Below are 21631 nucleotides of genomic sequence, written 5' to 3'. Positions count from 1 at the left end.
TAACGTGTATCAAAGACAAGGTTCCCCTGCACGTAGGGAGTTGCACGGCAACAGTCAGAGCAAAAAAGTGAAAAACAAAGCCAGCAACAAGTGAGCAGTTTATTAAAAACTACTAAGACTTCATATAAAGCTTATTAGACAGACCGGTTTCGGCCAAGGTTTATCCTGGCCTTCTTCAGTGTAATACAAAAAAGCTTAATCAGAAATAAGTCTTATATAATGAATAAAGACAGTTGATTGGTTGACAAATACATATCCAATGAGTATACTCATGAATATTTATATGAGCTTGTTAGCCCAAGTAAATGAAGATGGGCATTGAGAGTATGTCAGTGAACTTGTCAGTCCAAGTAAATGAAGATGGGCATCGAGAGTACGTCAGTGAGCTTGTTAGCCCAAGTAAATGAAGATGGGCATTGAGAGTATGTCAGTGAACTTGTTAGCCCAAGTAAATGAAGATGGGCATCGAGAGTATGTCAGTGAGCTTGTTAGCCCAAGTAAATGAAGATGGGAAATGAGAGTATGCCAGTGAGCTTGTCAGTCCAAGTAAATGAAGATGGGCATCGAGAGTATGTCAGTGAGCTTGTCAGTCCAAGTAAATGAAGATGGGCATCGAGAGTATGTCAGTGAGCTTGTCAGTCCTAGTAAATGAAGATGGGCATCGATAGTATGTCAGTGATCTTGTTAGCCCAAGTAAATGAAGATGGGCATCGAGAGTATGTCAGTGAACTTGTTAGCCCAAGTAAATGAAGATGGGCATCGAGATTATGTCAGTGAGCTTGTTAGCCCAAGTAAATGAAGATTGGCATCGACAGTATATCAGTGAGCTTGTTAGTCCAAGTAAATGAAGATGGGCATCGAGAGTATGTCAGTGAGCTTGTTAGTCCAAGTAAACGAAGATGGGTATCGAGAGTATGTCAGTGAGCTTGTTAGCCCAAGTAAATGAAGATGGACAATGAGAGTATGTCAGTGAGCTTGTCATTCCAAGTAAATGAAGATGGGCATCAAGAGTATGTCAGTGAGTTTGTCAGTCCAAGTAAATGAAGATGGGCATCGAGAGTATGTCAGTGAGCTTGTCAGTCCAAGTAAATGAAGATGGGCATCGAGAGTACGTCAGTGAGCTTGACAGTCCAAGTAAATGAAGATGGGCATTGAGAGTATATCAGTGAGCTTGTTAGTCCAAGTAAATGAAGATGGGCATTGAGAGTATGTCAGTGAGCTTATTAGCCCAAGTAAATGAAGATGGGCTTCGAGAGTATGTCAGTGAGCTTGTCAGTCCAGGTAAATGAAGATGGGCATCGAGAGTATATCAGTGAGCTTGTCAGACCAAGTAAATGAAGATGGGCATCGACAGTATGTCAGTGAGCTTGTCAGTCCAAGTAAATAAAGATGGGCATCAAGAGTATGTCAGTGAGCTTGTCAGTCCAAGTAAATGAAGATGGGCATCGATAGTATGTCAGTGATCTTGTTAGCCCAAGTAAATGAAGATGGGCATCGAGAGTATGTCAGTGAACTTGTTAGCCCAAGTAAATGAAGATTGGCATTGACAGTATATCAGTGAGCTTGTTAGTCCAAGTAAATGAAGTTTGGCATCGAGAGTATGTCAGTGAGCTTGTTAGTCCAAGTAAATGAAGATGGGTATCGAGAGTATGTCAGTGAGCTTGTTAGCCCAAGTAAATGAAGATGGACAATGAGAGTATGTCAGTGAGCTTGTCATTCCAAGTAAATGAAGATGGGCATCAAGAGTATGTCAGTGAGTCTGTCAGTCCAAGTAAATGAAGATGGGCATCGAGAGTATGTCAGTGAGCTTGTCAGTCCAAGTAAATGAAGATGGGCATCGAGAGTATGTCAGTGAGCTTGTCAGCCAAGTAAATGAAGATGGGCATCGAGAGTATATCAGTGAGCTTGTTAGTCCAAGTAAATGAAGATGGGCATCGAGAGTATGTCAGTGAGCTTATTAGCCCAAGTAAATGAAGATGTGCATCGAGAGTATGTCAGTGAGCTTGTTAGCCCAAGTAAATTAAGATGGGCATTGAGAGTATGTCAGTGAGCTTGTTAGCCCAAGTAAATGAAGATGGTCATTGAGAGTATGTCAGTGAGCTTTTTTTTTTTTAACAAAAGCCAAGCTATGGTGACTGGAACATAACTCTGAAATATCCCCAATTCTGCCTTGTCCCTCGCGTTTTTTTTTTTGTTTGTTTTTTTGTTACATCACTAAAGTTTACAGTCAGCTCCTCAGATGATGTGGAACAGCATGATGAGTAGCGGCTACTGTAGCCAAGAGAAATCCGATTCGGAGCTTGAGCAGTTTTTCACAGCGTGCACTTCCTTTATCCGCAAACCTCGTAAGGACAAGGTACATGGTTTGGAGTTCTCAGAACACAGTAGAGTAGTAAAGATAAAAGTTGTTAACACTGTTTTTAAGGATAAAGAGAGTTACAGAAGACAGAACTGATAGGTACTTTGTGTGGATAGTGGGTGGTGGCATGTATTTGTTGGATGAGATGGTGAGCTTGGTTCATAGGTTAATACGTTCACAGGTAGGTAACTAGGCTATTGGCCCTAGGGCCTATATAAGCCTAGCCAAAAAGGTACCCTGGCTTTCGCCACACAAGAAAATTATTTTCCTGTGCCCCTGTTGAGCAGAGCCACAGAACTGATCCCCGGGGTGAATTTCCTATCTCCCATCCAATCATCAAGATTTTTCTTGAAGGGTGCTAATGAGAAGCATTGTTTGATATAGATAGGCAGTTTGTTCAAGAGTATTGGATGTCTCTGGGAATAGAATCTATCTCTCCAGCATATTCTGTTTATTGAAACAAGGTTTAAGTCCCTAGAGTGTGCAGCTCAGAGGGATTCGGATTTCTTTAAGTGGAGCATGTCCAACAGCTCTGGGTTTGACATAACTCTGTATGTTAGGCAGAGGTCACCTCTCAGTAGGCGATATGCAATGGAGTAAAGCTGGGGTTCCTTGAGACAGTCTGCGTAGGGCATCTGTTTGAGGCCAGTAATCCTTTTTGTGAGGTATTTCTGCGGCCTTTCCAGATGTTGTAGATGTCTTGTGAGGTACAAACCAAAAAGGACACTGTATTCTATAATGAGTCTAAAGAGTGATGAGTAAAGGGGAAGAATGACCTCTTTTTTTCATGGATGAAAAACCTTTTGTGATGAGGTGTGCCACGTAGAAGGATTTCCTGACTACTGTGGCGATGTGATTATCAAAGGAGAGACTACTGTCCACCTGTGTCCCAAGGTCTCTTATCACACTTTCAGTGTTAAGTAGACTACCGCCTATGTGGTAGTTCATGGGTACAGAGTTTTTACCAAAAGGGATGACAATGCACTTTTTGGCATTGAGCTTGAGGCCATGGCTTTGACACCAGGCATCTGTCTCAGTGAGGCCCTTTTGTAGGATGTCCACATCGTTAGGAGTTTCAATTATGGCTCCTAGTTGCAGTGATCTGCAAACTTCATTAGCCAAAGACCTTCTGTGTTAGCCTGTACTTCAGAGAAGTAGATACCAAACAGGAGAGGACCCTGGATTGAACCCTGTGGTACTCCACTTGTCACCGGTCTGAAGTCGGATTTGGAGTCTGCTACTTTCACAGTGTGGGTTCTGTCAGTGAGCCAGCTGGCAACCCATCTTGTGACATAGGGATTTATACCTAGTTTAGTGAGTTTATCTATAATTCCAGAGTGGGGGATGGTGTTGAAAGCCTTGGTGAGACCTAGATAAGCTGTGTGAACCACGTTACCCTCATCTATGGCTTTGGTGACCACTTCAAAGAAGTCTATCAGGTTTAGGAGACATGATATGCTTTTACAAACCTGAACTGGGTGGGGTCCAGAGTTTGGAGATTACCAATGTCATTGTTTATAAGTTCCATGATGATACATTCCATAGCCTTGCAGACCAGGCTCATCAGGCTAATGGGGCAGTAGTTCCCGGGGTCCGTGGTGGCTCCCCCTTTGTGGAGTGGGATGATTGTCACTGTGCACCATTCAGTGGGCACAAAGCCTGAGTAAAGGCTATGACTGAACATGGTACTTAGGTGGGGTGCCAGTTTGTTCTGTAGTTCGTGTAGAACGCAGCCTGGGATGTTGTCAGGTACCATGGATGCTGTGTTCTGGGCTTTGGAGAGTATGTTCTTTACCTGTGCAGCCATGATTACAGGGACTTTGCATTCTTCCTGTATAGAGATGGGCACTTTTGGGGGTGAGAGGGGGGTAACGTTTGCACTGAACCTATCTGCCAGTATGTTGGCAATATCAGTTGGTTCTGTATATTTAGTGCCATTGTGCTGTAACTCAGAGCCTATCTGAGTGTTGCCATTGAGATTCTTGACATAGCTATAGAATGCTTTGTGGTTGTCTTTAGAATCAGTGGTGATTTTTCGTAACTAGCTTTGGAGGATTTTATGAGAGATCTCAACTTCTTACGGAAGGCTGACCAGGGAGTTCCTCCAATCATGGGATTTTACTCTTTTTTGCAACAGTTTCTTTCTTCTGTTGTAGAGTTTGTTTATGGCAGGGGACCACCAGATTAGCTTCCTTTTTTTGGAAGATAGCATCTTGGTTCTGTTAGGGATTGCACGATCCATGCACTCGTGTAAGTGCTTATAAAGTGCAACTGTGTAGGATTCAGTAGTTGTATCTCTATTATCCTTCTGCATGGGTGTCGTGAAGTTTGCTACTTCTGTCTTAAGAAGTGCAAAGTTGGCTTTGGAGAAATGTTTTACAATGGTTTCCCTAATTGGGGGTGGGGGCGGGATGTGGATGTCTAGGGTGATTAGCTTGTGGTTGGATCTGACCAACGAGGAACTGACCTCGGGTGTGGAACAACAGTTACCCATGTTGGTAATGACCAGGTCTAGGATATTACTGTCCCTGGTGGGAGTCTGGATAATAGATCCAAGGCGTTGGAATTTATGAATTCCAGTAAACGTTGAGCAAAAGAGTTGGTACATAAGTAGTTTTCCCAGTTAATGGTGGGTAAGTTGAAATTGCCCATTATTAGGGTGTTAGGTTGTACCCTAATATTTTCTAGTGTATCAAGAAATGAGGAGTGGGAATGCTGGGGCATGGTGAGGGATCTGCAGCAAGATAAAATTTGGATTGTGGTCTTGCCCAGAGTTAGTTGGACTTGGATAATCTCGGATGCATTATGCTGAGCAACTAGCCTGGAGGTGTGGATATCCTTAATGAATATGGACACGTCTCCACCTTTAGTGTTTTGGCCCAAGTTAGGTGGCCGAAAGGTGTGGTATGAATTATAGCCTGGTAATGCAGGGGTGCTCTCTAGAGCCTTGAACCAGGTCTCTGTCACTGCACAGATGTCAATGTTCTCCATTTTAAGTAGTGCCTCAAGTGAGTGCCTTTTGAGGTTTAGACTTCTAGCATTGAGTAGCATTACCCTCAGACTTTGCTTGCTTGTACCTGTTACGGTGGTGAATTTGTCATTTGAACCTTGCCTAAAAAAGGCACTATAGGGGTGGCAAGAGCCTTAGCCAGTATCCGGAATCCCAAGGGCGACAGGTGCAGGCCATCTCTTGCAAAGCATAGCAGTCTGTCAATGATGTCATCCCAGGCAGACAGATACTGGATCCCCTTAGAATGACACCGGAAGCTTAGCCAATTGTTGAAGTCATTAATTTTGTCCTTGTACTGTGGTATCATTCTGGGTGATGGCAGGATGCTACTCAGGGCTAGGGTCATACCTGCCTGGGCTACAAGATTGGAAAGCTCCTCCATGTCTCTTTTCATGTAGTCCAAGGAGGAATGTCTCAGGTCATTCACACTAATTTCTACTTAAGAAAAAGACACCGCTGCTATCTGAAGGTCCAACTCGATAAGCAAAAAGCAAAAAACAAAAAACAAAAAATACCTTGTGAAGAAACAAAAAGTTATATATGCAGAGATATTTTCACATACGTTGCAAGGTACGCTTCATCAGATCTGATGAAGCGTACTTTGGCAGTACGTGAAAGCGCTCGTCCTTTGCATATGTAATAAAACTTCTTTGTTTTTCGTGGTGGTCCTTACTCGTTTTGTTTCTTCATTAATTTGTACTTGTTGTGGAGTGACGTGAGTGTGTGCGTTATGTGGCAGATCCTGGCACCCGACAGGCAGCTGACAGTAACTTTCACCTTGTTTAGTCTGGTGAGTGTAACATCAGTGTGCCTGACTATAAAGTCACCTTTAACTAGAGTGTTGGGTACGTTGTTATGCCTTATCAACTGTGGTTGAGTGGTACACTGAGTGTCTCTTGGGTTGTGTTGGGGGGGGTGGAGGTTGCTTGCGTTTTTGCTTTGGAGGTCCCTGTTGCTTGGGCAGATTTTTATTGAGAGCCTCCGCGAATGTAGGTGTGTGTTTTATATTTCTATGTGTGTGTTTTGGTGGTGTAGGTTTTGAGGGACTATGTGATGAGTGTGGTTTGGCTCAATTGTTTACCTTCTCCTCTTGACTGTCTAGTCCAGTCTTGGGTGAAGAGAGCTTTGCTTCCAGTTTGGCTATGTAATTGCATCTCTCACAGGTTGTAGTGTTGGGTGGTCAGAGGAGAGGCTTGTCTGTGTACATGAGGCAATTGCTGCATTACCCCAAGTTGCCCAGATTCATCAGGTAGACAGGAGAAAATACCAGGAGCTGACCCTTAGACATGCCTGGATAGGTGCTTATTTATTAAGTACTAAAAACTGTTTTCTCCTATACAAGTGAGGAAAGTTGAGTGCTGTAGTAATTTGTAGCTTATTTAGTGCTTGCAACGAGTTGTGAACAAGTGCTGAACTCAAAGAAACAGATTTGATTGCTAAAACTAAAACTGGCTAGTTCTAAGGGAAAAGTCAAAGAGCAGACTTTATGGCGCCAGGAATACTTTTACCCTAGCTAAGCGGCAATGCATAAAGTGTTTTTTTTTTTTTTTTTTTTAGATAAGCTACCTAGTGCTTACCACTCCCACTGATAAGCTAGAAGGCTTCCCTCCAACATAGAAAGGCTTGGGGTCTCAGAAACTTACAAACAGTCCTGGATACAGCAAATCGGTATCTGGACTAGACTACTTACAGGAAAGCCAGGAAACAAGCTTAGAATTTTTTTTTTTTTGGGTAAAGTGGAACGGGAGCAAGGAGGAGCAGAAGATAATTCAAGGTTAAGAAACTAAGTGGGTTGGCCTTCTCAAATGTTCTCCCTGTACTAGGTAGAATGAGGTAATGACACTAGACTGGGAGGAGTGTCCCAGACCAAATTTACCATAGGGGTGAGCAACTGCAAAGCCACCGAGTATAAGAACAGGATACCAATAGGTAGGGAGGGTGGGAAACAAAAATCAGAACAAAGAAGCCCAAACAGATGCTTAACAATTGTCGAAAATTTCTAGTTAATACCTCACCCACAGTGAAACTAGCTAGAAAAGTATGCAGCAGACAATAAAAGTGATATAAATAACACTTAAAAATAATCAAAAAATAGGATGCTTAATGTTATATATCACAGATCAGTTTGCTCAATGCCCTTCCTCCGAATAGCTCAGTGTGAAATGGCAGAAACACTCACAAGTTAACTTCTTAAGTAACACAGTTGAAACCTGAAACAACTTTAAAAAAAGCTTGAAAGCACCAATGAGGTGCTTACTACAAGCCGTAGTCCAGGTAACCCCAATCAGCCAATGACCATAAACACTTCACTCTCACTGAAATGCTATACTGGCTTTGGCTAAACTAAGATGGCCTGGAACATGTGCTCAGACACACATCCTCTACCAACAAACAACTAGGCCCAAAACACAAGCCTGAATATGGACGATGCTACAACTCCCCACACTACTTGGGTAGAAAAAAAACTGCAGAAATGTTTAAACAGATAAAGGAGCAAGGAGACTCTAGAGAATGCTTTTAACTGCAAACAATTAGGTTATATGATAAACTCCTTGGCAGGAAATCAGAACAAACAAACCCAAACAGATGCTTAAAAATTATGGAACATTTCTAGTTAATAGCTCACACACAGTGAAACAAGCTAGAAAGGTATGCAGCAGACAATAAAAGTGCTATAAATAACACATGCAAATAAGCAAATAACAGGACACTTAATGTTATATATCACAGATCAGTTTGCTCAGTGGTAGAGGATAGGACCATTTATCAGATGTGATTTTAAGACTGGTTGGGTGGAAGAGTATTGTGAGTTATTTATAGGCATTGATGAAGAGAAATTTTGAAAGCTGTAATAAAGGTGTTATAGCTCGGAGCAAATTTAGTGGTTGTGGTGCTTTTATGAATGTAAATTATAGCATATTATAGGCTATTTGCTGTTAATGCTAGGTAAACTCCAAAAGTGCTTTTTGAAAAGTGAACCACTCCCAGTTTGGACCTGTGGGTTTAAACAAAATTTGTGTTACAAACTACTAGTAAGGTAATTTAGTTATGAGAATGTTGACAGTAAACCATATAAACTAATTCGTAAAGGCGGCCAGGGTAAACTTAAGACCTGTTTTATAGTGTAGTACCCCCGATCATCATGCTTACATTCTTGCTGATATTTGCAATCAATTGAAGCATTTCTGACTGTGAGGTGTATACTTTCAGTACCCACATTGACCATCCTGGTTTCCTGATACACTAAGGACATGGAAGTAAGTGGACAAGCAGAATGTGTAAGTGTATGTGTCTCTCAACATTACAGCACAAGAATTCCAGACAAAAAAAAATGGGAAGAAAATATGCCCAAAATCAGGGATTAAATAAACTTATAAAATTGCCAGAATATTGGGAATTATCTGGGAACTGCAATCCTCAGGAAACTATGACTATTATGAAAAGCAGACCAAAAAAATCTGGACATTGAGTGGTATGGTACATACAGCTTTTGGGGGAAGGGGTATAGAGGCTGCTTGGAGTCATCCTCAAATCTTCCTTTTAAGTTAAAAGCAGCTGACCCCCAGCCACACACCCCTTTGGACCAGTTCAGTGATACGGTTAACTAACAATGAATAAAACAAATGTCTGATGGTGGGGAAAGTGTTTGAGAGCAGAACAAACTTTACTATACACTGTACAGTTCCACGAACAACTTCACTATCCCACATCCTACATTGATTTTACTACTGTTTTTCCAAAAACTACGTAACCCATGTGCTCGCGGCACCCTTTTTAAACACCCGCGTATGTTCCTCTGGGATTTGTAGTTCCTACTTCTTCCCCATCTCACGATTACTTATGTACACCACAAGACACAGAAACTACATTACTCAAAATACCCTAACCCTAACAGCGAACCGTAGTCTTTGGTTTAACGTTATAGTCATAATTTAGAGTCATGTGACACAAGTGACTGTTGTGACTGGTTGGGGGGGGTTCACAAAATCTAGTGCAGTTTCATCTCTGACATTTGGCAACACTGTACCAAAGTGCTTCTTTTAGAGGTGGAGCCTATTAATGAGTGTCCGTGTTCTAGTTGTGCAAGCAGTATGCCATTACCTCTGGAGAAGCACAAGAAAGAAAAGAGGATTTTTTTTGCCCAGAATAGAAATTAATCTATCTTTTAATGACTGATATCCAGGTGCTGATTGAAGTTGAGAGAATTATCAATCTAGATGCCTAGGTATTTGAAGGAATTAATGTTTTCTATTGCAGCATCTTCATGATCTAAGATTTGAAGTAGCATACATATTTTAGCAAGTTTCCTGGTAGTACCAAAGGGCATGGTTATAGATTTGATAGAATTTAGCAGCAAGTGTTTCTGTTAGTCATTTTAATGAGGTACAAGAAGGCTGCTTTAAGGACTTTTTATGGCAGTTGAAGGGAGTGGTTAAAAATAAACAGGACAATGTTGTCAGCATACAGTCGAAGTGGAAGAGCCTGTGTAAAGCCTCTTTGAAATTGCCTACTATGGGTAAATACCTTCTGAAAAGTATCCTTATCTGCTGATCACTGTATCTTGATTTTCTATTGAGTCTAAGAGGGGCCTGCTAAATACCAGTCCATTCAGCTTCATTTAGTATTACTTCTTCCTATGTCCTCCATCTATATTCTATTCTGCATTTTTATGCCATTGTTCTAGATTCCTGTATATCCTTATATATTACACTGGTTCTGAGATTATTGCTAGAGTTCAGACATCTCACCACCTGAGGGAAGAAGCTGTTTCTGAACCTGGATGTTTTACAATACACTCTGGGGTATCGTCTACCAGACAACAAGCGTATGAACAGTTCATAAGCAGGGTGTGTGGGATCCTTGATTTATTTTTGTAGCTCTGTTGTGACATTGTGCTGTGTATAACTCCTGTAGTGCTGGAAGTTTGGAACCCGTTATCTTCTCTGCCACAATCCTTTGTAGGGCTTTTTGGTCTGAAACTGAGCAGCTCCTGTACCACAGTGAAAAGGTACATGTTAGGATACTTTCTATGGAACCCCTATAGAAGATGGAGAGGATAGGGGGTGGTAGACTTGCTTTCCTCAGTCTCCTCAGGAAATGCAGACATTGATGAGCCTTCTTTAATGTATGACTGGTGTTTATTGACCAAGAAAGATCCTCTGCAATGAGAACCCCAGGAATTTTCTGCTCTTTACTCTTTTCACTATCTCACCAGTAATTATGAGAGGAGAATGAGCAGATTGTGTTTTCCTGAAGTCCATTACAATCTCCTTTGTTTTGTTAACATTAAGGTCGAGGTTATACTTGGCACACCAGTCAATCGGTGTGCTCACTTCCTCCGTATAAACTTTTTCATCTCCTTTACTGATGAGGTCCACAACTGTAGTGTCATTTGGAAACCTGATGTGGTTGGTGTTGAATCTAGCTTTACAGTCATGGGTTAATACAATAGACAGTAGTCGACTCAACACACAGTCCTGAGGTACTCCTGTGTTGACTGGAATGCTTTTCAAAAGAGTTATTGACTTTGATGTCTTTCAGTCAAGAAGTCCAGAATCCAGTTACACATATGGGTGTTGATACCTAGATAGACAAGTTTTTTCAATTAGCTTTTGTGAGATGATAGTATTGAATGCTGAACTGAAGTCAAAAACAGCATTCTAACACAGCTGTCCTTGTTCTCAAAGTATGCAATGAGAGATGCAGTGCAAACAAAATGGCATCCACTGTAGAGCAATTGGCACGATGTGTGAACTGCAGTGAATCTAGTGCTGCTGGAAGGCTTGCTGTCAGTTTTTTTTTGACTAATGTATTGAATCTTTTCATAATGGTGGATGTGAGGGCTACTGGTCTGTAGTCATTGAGGCTTGAGGGAGATGATTTCTTTGGCAGTGGAATAATATTTGAGTTTTTGAAGAATTTGGGTATCTTTGCTTGACTGAGGGAAATGTTAAATATATCTGTGAGTACAGTGCTTAGTTGTTCAGCACAGACTTTTAACACCTTTCCTGTGATGTTATCCAGTCCTGCAGCCTTCATAGGGTTCACCTGCTGCAGTGTCATCTTCAACTCTATTGAATTTAGGCTGAGCACTTTGTCTCCTATGTCTGTAGCGAGTTTCACTGCCTTGGAGCTGTTCCTCTCCTCGAACCTGCAGAAAAAGGTGTTCTCTTATCCAGGAATTCTGTGTTGTCCTCGTATTGGTCTGACAGGGGTTTGAATTCAGTTATCGCTTTTATAGGTTCATAGGTTCATAGGTTCATACTAGGCTATCTGCCCGAGGGCATTTACAAGCCTAGCCCATCGTTTTGTGGCTTAGGCCACCCCTTTAGTATGGGGAACTATACCCATTATTTTTCTGTGCCTCTGTCGAGCAGTGACACTGAGGTAATCCCTGGGGTATATCTGCGATCTCCCATCCATTGGTCAAGATTTCTCTTGAACAAGGCCAGCGAGGCGCTCTGCCTCACATGTACCGGGATTTTGTTCCACAGCATAGGGAGTCTTTGGGTGATGAATCTAGCCCACCAGCACGTCCTTTTAATAGCCGTGTCAAGGTTTAAGTCTCCGCCCTTGTGGCTCTGATGGATCTAGATTTTTGAGGTGAAGCATATTCATCAAATCTGAGTTTGACATGGCCTTGTATGTTAGGCAAAGGTCACCTCTGAGCAAGCGGTAGCGACTGAATAGAGCTGGAGTTCTTTCAGTCGGGCAGCATAGGACAGATTTTTGAGACCCTTTATCCTTTTGGTGAGGAACTTTTGTGGCCTCTCCAGCTGCTGCAAGTGTCGGGTCAGATACATTCCGAATGGGGCATTGTACTCAATCATTGGTCTGATGAGTGATGAGTAAAGGGAGACTATGACCTCCCTTGATCTAGATGAGAATCCCTTCATGATAAGGTGGGCAATGTAGAAGGTCTTCCTAACTACTTTAGCTACATGGGTGTCGAATGACAGACTACTATCAACCTGGGTCCCCAGGTCCCTGATAACTTCTTCTGTGCTCAGTGGATTGCCACCTATTTGGTAGCTAGGGTAACCTTGTTTTTCCCGAAGGTATGACTATGCATTTTGGCATTTAACTTTAGGCGTGGCTCTGGCACCAGTTATCCGTTTCTGTGAGACCCTTCTGAAGGATATCTGTGTCAGATGTATTTTCTACTATGGCGCCCAGTTTGCAGTCATCTGCAAACTTTGTCAGCTTCATAACCCTCCTGTGTTTGCTTGTACTGGAAAAGTAGATGCCAAACAAGAGTGGGCCCAGGACTGAGCCCTGTGGGACACCACTTGTGACAGGCTTTGAGTCTGACATGGCGCCAGCAGCTCTGACCCTGTGGGTTCTGTCACTCAGCCAGTTTGCAGCCCATCTTGTGATGTATGGGTTGACATTTAAGCTGATGAGTTTTTCAATGATACCGAATGGGGTATTGTATCTAAGGCCTTAGCCAGATCGAGGTAGGCTGTATGGACTGCCTTTCCCTCATCAATGGCTTTGGTGACTGTTTCAAAAAGTCAACCAAGTTTAAAAAGGCATGATCTGCCTTTGACAAAGCCAAACTGGTTGGATCCAAAAGTCTGCAAATTCCTATGTCTTTATTTATGAGGTCCATTATGATCCTCTCCATGGCTTTGCAGATAAGGCTTGTCAAGCTAATGGGCCGGTAATTTCCAGGGTCGGTGGAGGCACCGCCTTTGTGAAGTGGTACCACAGTTGCAGTTCGCCACTCCCTGGGTACGTATCCAGAGGTAAGACTTTGATTAAACAGCTGTCCTAGCTGTGGGTTTAATTCCTCATTGAGTTCATGGAGCACACAGCCGGGACACCATCAGGTCCCATGGATGCTGTGTTTTTTGCTTTGGAGAGCAGTTCTCACTTGGGCACTGGAGATGTTTGGGGGCTGCAATCGTTTGGTATAGATATCTCCTTTTGGGGAGGGGAGAAGTTTGCACTGAACCTGTCAGCCAGTATGTTGGCAATGTCTGTAGGATCAGTAATCTTCACATCATTTTGAACTAGTTTGAGCATATCTGGGAGTTTCCTCCCAGGTTTCTAACATAGCTAAAGAAGGCCTTATGATTGTCTTTTGAGTCATTAGCTATTTTTCTCTCGAAATTTGCTTTGGATGATTTTATGAGAGCTCTTAGTTTTTACTTATAGTGATCAAGGGTGTCTTACCTTTTTAAGGATTTTGCTCTATCTTGTAGTAGCTTCCTCCTTTGTTGTAGAGTTTGTTTATGGCTGGGGTCCACCAGACTGGATGCTTGCCTTTGGTACAAAGAGTCTTTGTTTTGCTTGGGATTGCCTTATCCATGCAGTCCTGCAGGTGCTGGTAGAAGGCATTTGTAAGTGATTCAGCGGCTTGAGTAATGTTTTCCGCCGGCGCGGGGCCTTAAAGGAGACCACACTAGTCTTTAGAAGTGTGAAGTCGGCTTTGAGAAGTTCTTTACTGTGGTCTTTTTATTTCAGGTGGGGTGGGATGAGGACCTCCAGCTAGATTAGTTTGTGGTCCGATCTCACTAGTGAGGGTACACCGTGTTGAACATTGTGCTCCCATGTTCGTGATGATGAGATCAAGTATGTTATCTCCTCTTGTGGGGATGGTGACTAGTTGTTCCATGGCATTTGAGTTTATGAATTCCAGGAACTTTTGGGCTAGGGTGTTTGGGCTTGAGTAGTGTTCCCAGTCTATATTAGGGTAATTGAAGTCACCTAGTATGATGGTGTTTGGTGATACATTTATCCCTCTAGTGTTTTCAGGAAGGCCATGAGGTTCCTGAGTTTGTGAGGGTGGCCTGTAACATGCTACAATTTGCAGAGCAGTCTTGCTTATGGTTAATTGCACCTGGATGGTCTCCGATGCATCGTGGCGTTGCCACCAGTCTTGAGGTGTGGGTGTCCTTGATGAATATGGATACCCCTCCTTTGTTGGTATTGTCCAGATTTTGGGGGCGGAACGCATGATATGAGGTAAAACCTGATAGCGCCCGGGTGCTCTCAGGAGCCTTGAACCAGGTTTCTGTCACAGCACAGACATCGATGTTCTCCATACTGAGAAGGGCCTCGAAAGGTGCATTTTGAGATTTAGACTTCTGGCATTGAGCAGCATTACCCTTAGTTTTTTCCTTTTTATGTTCTAGGGTGGTAGGTTTAGAATTTGAGCCTTGCCTAAAAGGCACTATGGGGTGGCAAGAGCCTTTGCCAATATCCGAATCCCAGGGTGACAGGTGCAAGTCGCCCTCAGCAGCGTGGCTTGTCAGCATGTCATCCCAGGCAGACAGACACTGGATCCCTTTGAATGACACCAGTGTTTAAGCCAATTGTTAAAGCTGATCATCTTATCTCTGTATTGTGGCATCATTCTTGGTGAAGGTAGGATACTGCTCAAGGTCAGGGTCATACCTGTCTGGCTCACCATGTGTGTGGGTCTCTCATATCAGTGAAGTGATTCAGGACTTTCTTTCCATATGCCCTTTTGCTTCCTTTACCCCACTCTTCAGGTTTACCCTTGCTACGCTGGAAAGCTTCCTTGTCTTTTGATTTGAATGCCACATTATGTTCCTTCAGAAGCTTGTACACTTTGGTGGTGAGCAAGGGTTTTTGGCTGGCTCTTATTAGGATGTTTCTGTTGATGATCAAGTCATCTACTCATTTAGATATATATGCCATCACAGCTTCTGTGTATTCGCCAAATTAACGTGTGGATCAGCTGTTGCAGTCTCTGAATATGCTGCAGTTTGTATTGTTGAAGCCATCTTGGAGTGTTGTGATTGCTCCATTTGGCTACACCCTGATTTGCTTCACAGTGGGCTTTTCCCTGACTAGTGCAGGTTTGTATGCTGGCATTAGCATGATGGTGAGGTGGTCTGCGCTGCCCAAGTTTGGGTATTGCACTGTTTTATATGCCATCTGATATTGGTGTATACCTTTGGTCCATGGTGTTGTTACTCCTTGTTGCAAAATCACACATGCTGGTAGTAGTTGGGTAATGCTCACCTCAGATACTGCCTGGTTGAAACTCTGCTAAATAATGTGTGCAAAATCTGGGTTCTTATTCTGGCAGCTGACATATTCCAGGTTATACAGCATAGCCAGTGCCTCTTTACAGATGTTTACACTCAGTCAGATATACACCACTGTGATGCTGAGCACCACTGAACTTTCTAGGCAGATAAAAAAGTCTACAGGACTTATCACTGCTATTGGCCTACAGCATCTTCTCTTTCAATGCGCACTCTCACAAATAGTTGTATCTCTTGCCCAGTAATAGTAGTGTACTCTTGTGTATGTCATACTGTTACTATAAAGATTGTCTGTTATATCCATTGAAGCACAGAATCTAAAACAATAATTTGAGGACCAAGGACTGCTATAAACTACTTATCAGGTTACCTGAGTCTTTACCTGGGATTCAGAAGCATGCCTTCTGTAAAACACACATGAGCTACCTGGAAAAAGATGCCAATAGGCACAATGTAATCTTGAGGATAATTATCCAATTGAAAAAGAAAGAATTTTGTGGGCCAAGCAGTGAATTTTGTTAAGAAACCCCACCTGTGGAAACATCAGGGCCTGCCTGGATGCAAGCAGTCTTCATGACTGCAGCTTAGGATTTCTCAAACACTATTAGTATGCAGGTAGTATATACATAACTATGTGTTGCCAGATAGTATACTTTTATAACTTTATTATTGTGCACATGTAGTATGTACATAACTATGTGCACAGAGTAGTGATATATATACATAACTATGTGTAAAAGCACAGGTAGTAATAATACATAACTATGTGTGCACAGGTGGTATGTACATATAACTATGTGTGTACACAGGTAGTGAAAGTAATATGAACTCATGTTGTGTGCACAGCTAATATCCTTACTGGTACATAAATATGTGTATGCACAAATACTACATTGTAAAACTACGAGAAGGATTGAAGCCATGAAAGACTGGCCCTTCTAGAAATGTTTCTATGCACTTACATTGAAATGGGAAGGACTTCTTTGATTCTAGGAAAGGTCAGAAAGGAAAACAGCAAGCACGAGGAACATATACAAGGACACAGGAAAGGTGAGATTAAAATAGGACAGGGAAGGGCTAAAAGGGTATACTTTTTGGGTGGACAGATGTCCATGTCTTTTTCTTTAAGAGGACAGATGGAGAAGGATATAATGGGAAGGTAGGCAATGTAAAAAGGACAGAAGACTTGGAAGCAGGGGCCCATGAACAATCATAAAACACAGACAAGGACTAATAGGAGAAATGCAAATGCAAAAGGGAGGGGTCACAATGGATGCATTGACAGACTGAGGGAGGGTAGAAGCGAGTGATGTGAAAGTGTGGAATAACAAATGGTGGAGGGAGGTCACACATAAGGGATGGGGATAACAGCATGGGGCTAAGGTGGGTACTTAACTTTTGACTGTACTACCTTTGTGCTTCACCAAGTAAGAGGTTAGTCAAAACCATGACTGATCAACCCACTGGACCTTGTCTTAGATTGTGGATACAAGAGTGACAGGCAGTGGCACAACTATTTAAGCCATGCTAGGACCATCTTCAAGTCCAGTCAGTAAGGGTTTCAAGTAGCCAGTCTATAAACTGCCCTAGTCACCTCTTCACTGCTTCCTGCCCATTTGAGAAACTGTGACACCTGGCAGCATCTCAAGAGGAAGCAAAAGCCACTCTCCTCCAGTAAACAACCGCTTAGAAACCACTGGAATGATCCCCAGGCCAATTTATGCCACAAGCCTAGTGGCAGATGATATGCTAGTAGAGGGAAAGGAAAGGATTCAATAGTAGTCTTTCTGATATTTGAGCTTCCCAAAACACAGGGTGGAGCCTTTTCCAATCCAATCCCGGGGTGAAGGTAGCTCCCTAGTGGCTTGCCGGGTGTATCCCAGGGAAAACTTTTTTGTACACCTGTTAAAATTTTAACTCATCTTTTTTGGTTTGGTGGATCACCCTGGTAGGGAAATTTCTTTGGAATCTGGCTTCACTTCATATAGGATTTAACCATGCCTTTTGTTTTACACTCAGGTTTCCCCTTCCCGAATTAGCTTTTTGTTTAAGGCAACATATGTTCCAGAGTTTTAATTAGAAGGGTTTTGGCGGTTTTAGGATGTTCTTTGATAAAACCTTTTTGATATATAATCCCAAAAGTTTCTATAAATTAATGTGGATAGCTGTTGGTTCTAAAATTGTGCTTTGTAGTAAACCCAAAAGGGATTGGTTTCATTTGGCTAATGTTAAGGTTTTCCTGTGTCCCCTTTGTTTAAAACCATGGGGGGTTCGGGCCGGGTTTGGGACGTTTTCCATTGATTTGTTAACCTTCCCGGGGTTTTAAACCCCTTTTCAAATCAATGCGGTATAGGGGGAACCACCTCTCTGCCGGGTTTTTCCCAAAATTTTGGGGAAAAGGGGGTTTTTTTAGTGAAAATAGTAATACAGCCTGTTACCAGCTTATTTACACCTAAAATTTGTAAAAAATTTAAAAAAAATTACTTTTTTTCCCCAAAAATTTTTAAAACCCAAATAAATTTTAAAATTTTTTTGGGAAAGCAACAAACAAAAAACAAGGGAGAAAAAAAAAAGGGGGCAAGTTAATTTTGGGGGCCCCAAAACCTTTTTGGGGGGCTGAAAAATAAAAAAGGCAATAAAGGAAAAAGGGGAGGAAATACATTAAAAAAAAAAAAAAATTTAAAATTTAAAATTTAAATGGGGGGTTTTGTGGTGTTTTTTTTGTGAAAAAAAAAGGGAAAAGAAAAGGGTAATTATTTTAAAACTTTTTTTTAAAAAGGTACAAACTGTTAAACTGGTTTTAAAGGTGGAATGAAGGAAAAAAAAATTTTAAAGGGAAATCTAAGTGTGAAAAAAATTTTTTTTAAAATTGGGGGTTTTTTAACCTTTGGGAAATTGAAAAGGGGGCCAAAGGGGAAAAATTTCCTAAAATTTTTAAAAGGAAGATCCGATTAAAAAAAGCAAAGGGGGAAAAAAAAAGGAAAGGGGAAAATTTCCCAAAAAAAGGGGAAAAAAATTTTTGGGGAAAAATAAATTTTTTTTTTAAAAGGGAAAGGGGAAATTAAAAAAAAGAAAACGGAGGGGGGCCCTTTTAAAATTTTAAAAAGGGAAAGAAACAAAGGGGAGGGATGAGGTTTTGACCTTTTTTCCCCCCGGTTGCCCCCATTTGGGTGGGGGTTCCTTGTAAATTTGGGAAACCCCCCTTTTCTTTTTGCCAAATTTTTGGGGGCCCCGGCTGAATGAAAAAACCTGTACCGGGGAGGACCTTGAAATTTTTCTTAAAGACCATGTTTTTTTAAGAAAGGGTGCGTGCATTTGAGATTTAGACTTCTGGCATTGAGCAGCATTACCCTTAGTTTTTCCCTTTTTATGTTCTAGGGTGGTAGGTTTAGAATTTGAGCCTTGCCTAAAAAGGCACTATGGGGTGGCAAGAGCCTTTGCCAATATCCGAATCCCAGGGTGACAGGTGCAAGCCGTCCCTTCTTGAAGCAGCGTGGCTTGTCCAGCATGTCATCCCAGGCAGACAGACACTGGATCCCCTTTGAATGACACCAGTGTTTAAGCCAATTGTTAAAGCTGATCATCTTATCTCTGTATTGTGGCATCATTCTTGGTGAAGGTAGGATACTGCTCAAGGTCAGGGTCATACCTGTCTGGCTCTGCCATGTGTGTGTGGGGTCTCTCATATCAGTGAAGTGATTCAGGACTTTCTTTCCATATGCCCTTTTTGCTTCCTTTACCCCACTCTTCAGGTTTACCCTTGCTACGCTGAAAGCTTCCTTGTCTTTTGATTTGAATGCCACATTATGTTCCTTCAGAAGCTTGTACACTTTGCTGGTGAGCAAGGGTTTTTGGCTGGCTCTTATTAGGATGTTTCTGTTGATGATCAAGTCATCTACTCATTTAGATATATATGCCATCACAGTTTCTGTGTATTCGGCCAAATTAACGTGTGGATCAGCTGTTGCAGTCTCTCTGAATATGCTGCAGTTTGTATTGTTGAAGCCATCTTGGAGTGTTGTGATTGCTCCATTTGGCTACACCCTGATTTGCTTCACAGTGGGCTTTTCCCTGACTAGTGCAGGTTTGTATGCTGGCATTAGCATGATGGTGAGGTGGTCTGCGCTGCCCAAGTTTGGGTATTGCACTGTTTTATATGCCATCTTGATATTGGTGTATACCTTGTCCATGGTGTTGTTACTCCTTGTTGCAAATCACACATGCTGGTAGTAGTTGGGTAATGCTCACCTCAGATCTGCCTGGTTGAAATCCCCTGCAATAATGTGTGCAAAATCTGGGTTCTTATTCTGCAGCTGACATATTGAGTTATACAGCGTAGCCAGTGCCTCTTTAGTGTTTACACTCAGTCAGATATACACCACTGTGATGCTGACACCATTGAACTTTCTAGGCAGATAAAAAGTCTACAGGACTTATCACTATATTGGCCTACAGCATCTTCTTCAATGTGCACCTCTCACAAATAGTTGTATCTCTGCCCAGTAATAGTAGTGTACTCTTGTGTATGTCATACTGTTACTATGGTGTCTGTTATATCCATTGAAGCACAGAATCTAAAACAATAATTGAGGACCATGACTGCTATAACTACTTAGGTTACCTGATCTTACCTGGGATTCAGAAGCATGCCTTCTGTAAACACACATGAGCTACCTGAAAAGATGCTAATAGGCACAATGCAACTTGAGGATAATTATCAGTGAAAAAGAAAGAATTTTGTGGGCCAAGCAGTAATTTATTAAGAAACCCACCTGTGGAAACATCAGGGCCTGCCTGGATGCAGCAGTCTTCATGACTGCAGCTAGGATTTCTCAAACACTATTAGTATGCAGGTAGTATATACATAACTATGTGTGTGCAGATAGTATGTACATAACTGTGTGTGCACATGTAGTATGTACATAACTATGTGTGCACAGGTAGTATGTACATAACTATGTGTGTGCACAGGTAGTATGTACATAACTATGTGTGCACAGGTGGTATGTACATAACTATGTGTGTACACAGGTAGTAAGTACATAACTATGTGTGTGCACAGCTAATATGTACTGTACATAAATATGTGTGTGCACAAATACTACATTGCAAAACTACGAGAAGGATTGGAAGCCAGAAAGACTGGCCCCTAGAAATGTTTCTATGCACTTCTTACATTGAAATGGGAAGGACTTCGGATTCTAGAAAGGTCAGAAAGGAAAACAGCAAGCACAGGAACATATACAAGGACACAGGAAAGGTGAGATTAAAATAGGACAGGGAAGGGCTAAAAGGGTATACTTTTTGGGTGGACAGATGTCCATGTCTTTTCTTTTAAGAGGACAGATGGAGAAGGATATAATGGGAAGGTAGGCAATGTAAAAAGGACAGAAGACTGGAAGCAGGGGCCCATGAACAATCATAAAACACAGACAAGGACTAATAGGAGAAATGCAAATGCAAAGGAGGGGTCACAATGGATGCATTGACAGACTGAGGGAGGGCAAGTGGTGATGTGAAAGTGTGAATAACAAATGGTGGAGGGAGGTCACACATAAGGATGGGGGATAACAGCATGGGGCTAAGGTGGGTACTTAACTTTTGACTGTACTACCTGTGCTTCACCAAGTAAGAGGTTAGTCAAAACCATGACTGATCAACCCACTGGACCTTGTCTTAGATTGTGGATACAAGAGTGACAGGCAGTGGCACAACTATTTAAGCCATGCTAGGACCATCTTCAAGTCAGTCAGTAAGGGTTTCAAGTAGCCAGTCTATAAACTGCCCAGTCACCTCTTCCTGCTTCCACCATTTGAGAAACTGTGACACCTGGCAGCATCTCAAGAGGAAGCAAAAGCACTCTCCTCCAGTAAACAACTGCCAGAAACCACTGGAATGATCCCCAGGCCACCTTATGCCACAAGCCTAGTGGCAGATGATATGCTAGTAGGAAAGGAAAGGATTCAATAGTAGTCTGGTGACTGATATTCTGCCACAGGAACAGCCATAGCAAATGCTGCTAGAAGTAAAATATAAATATACATAATTGTTTACTGGGAAAGGCCAACTTGAAACAAAACCAATTTTCAGCAGAGACCCAGGGAGAAATGCTCCAGCAGCATGTCTTTTTAACATGGGAGGAAACCGGAGTACCCAGAGAAAACCCACACGAATGTAGGGAGGGCATGCAGACTCCATACAAAAGGCACTGCAGCCAGAATCAAACTGGAGAACCTCTTG

Source organism: Protopterus annectens, chromosome 2.part2 (assembly GCF_019279795.1).
Source record: "Protopterus annectens isolate FY-2018-M chromosome 2.part2, PAN1.0, whole genome shotgun sequence".
NCBI lineage: Eukaryota > Metazoa > Chordata > Ceratodontiformes > Protopteridae > Protopterus > Protopterus annectens.
Note: the sequence above shows the minus strand (reverse complement) of the source record.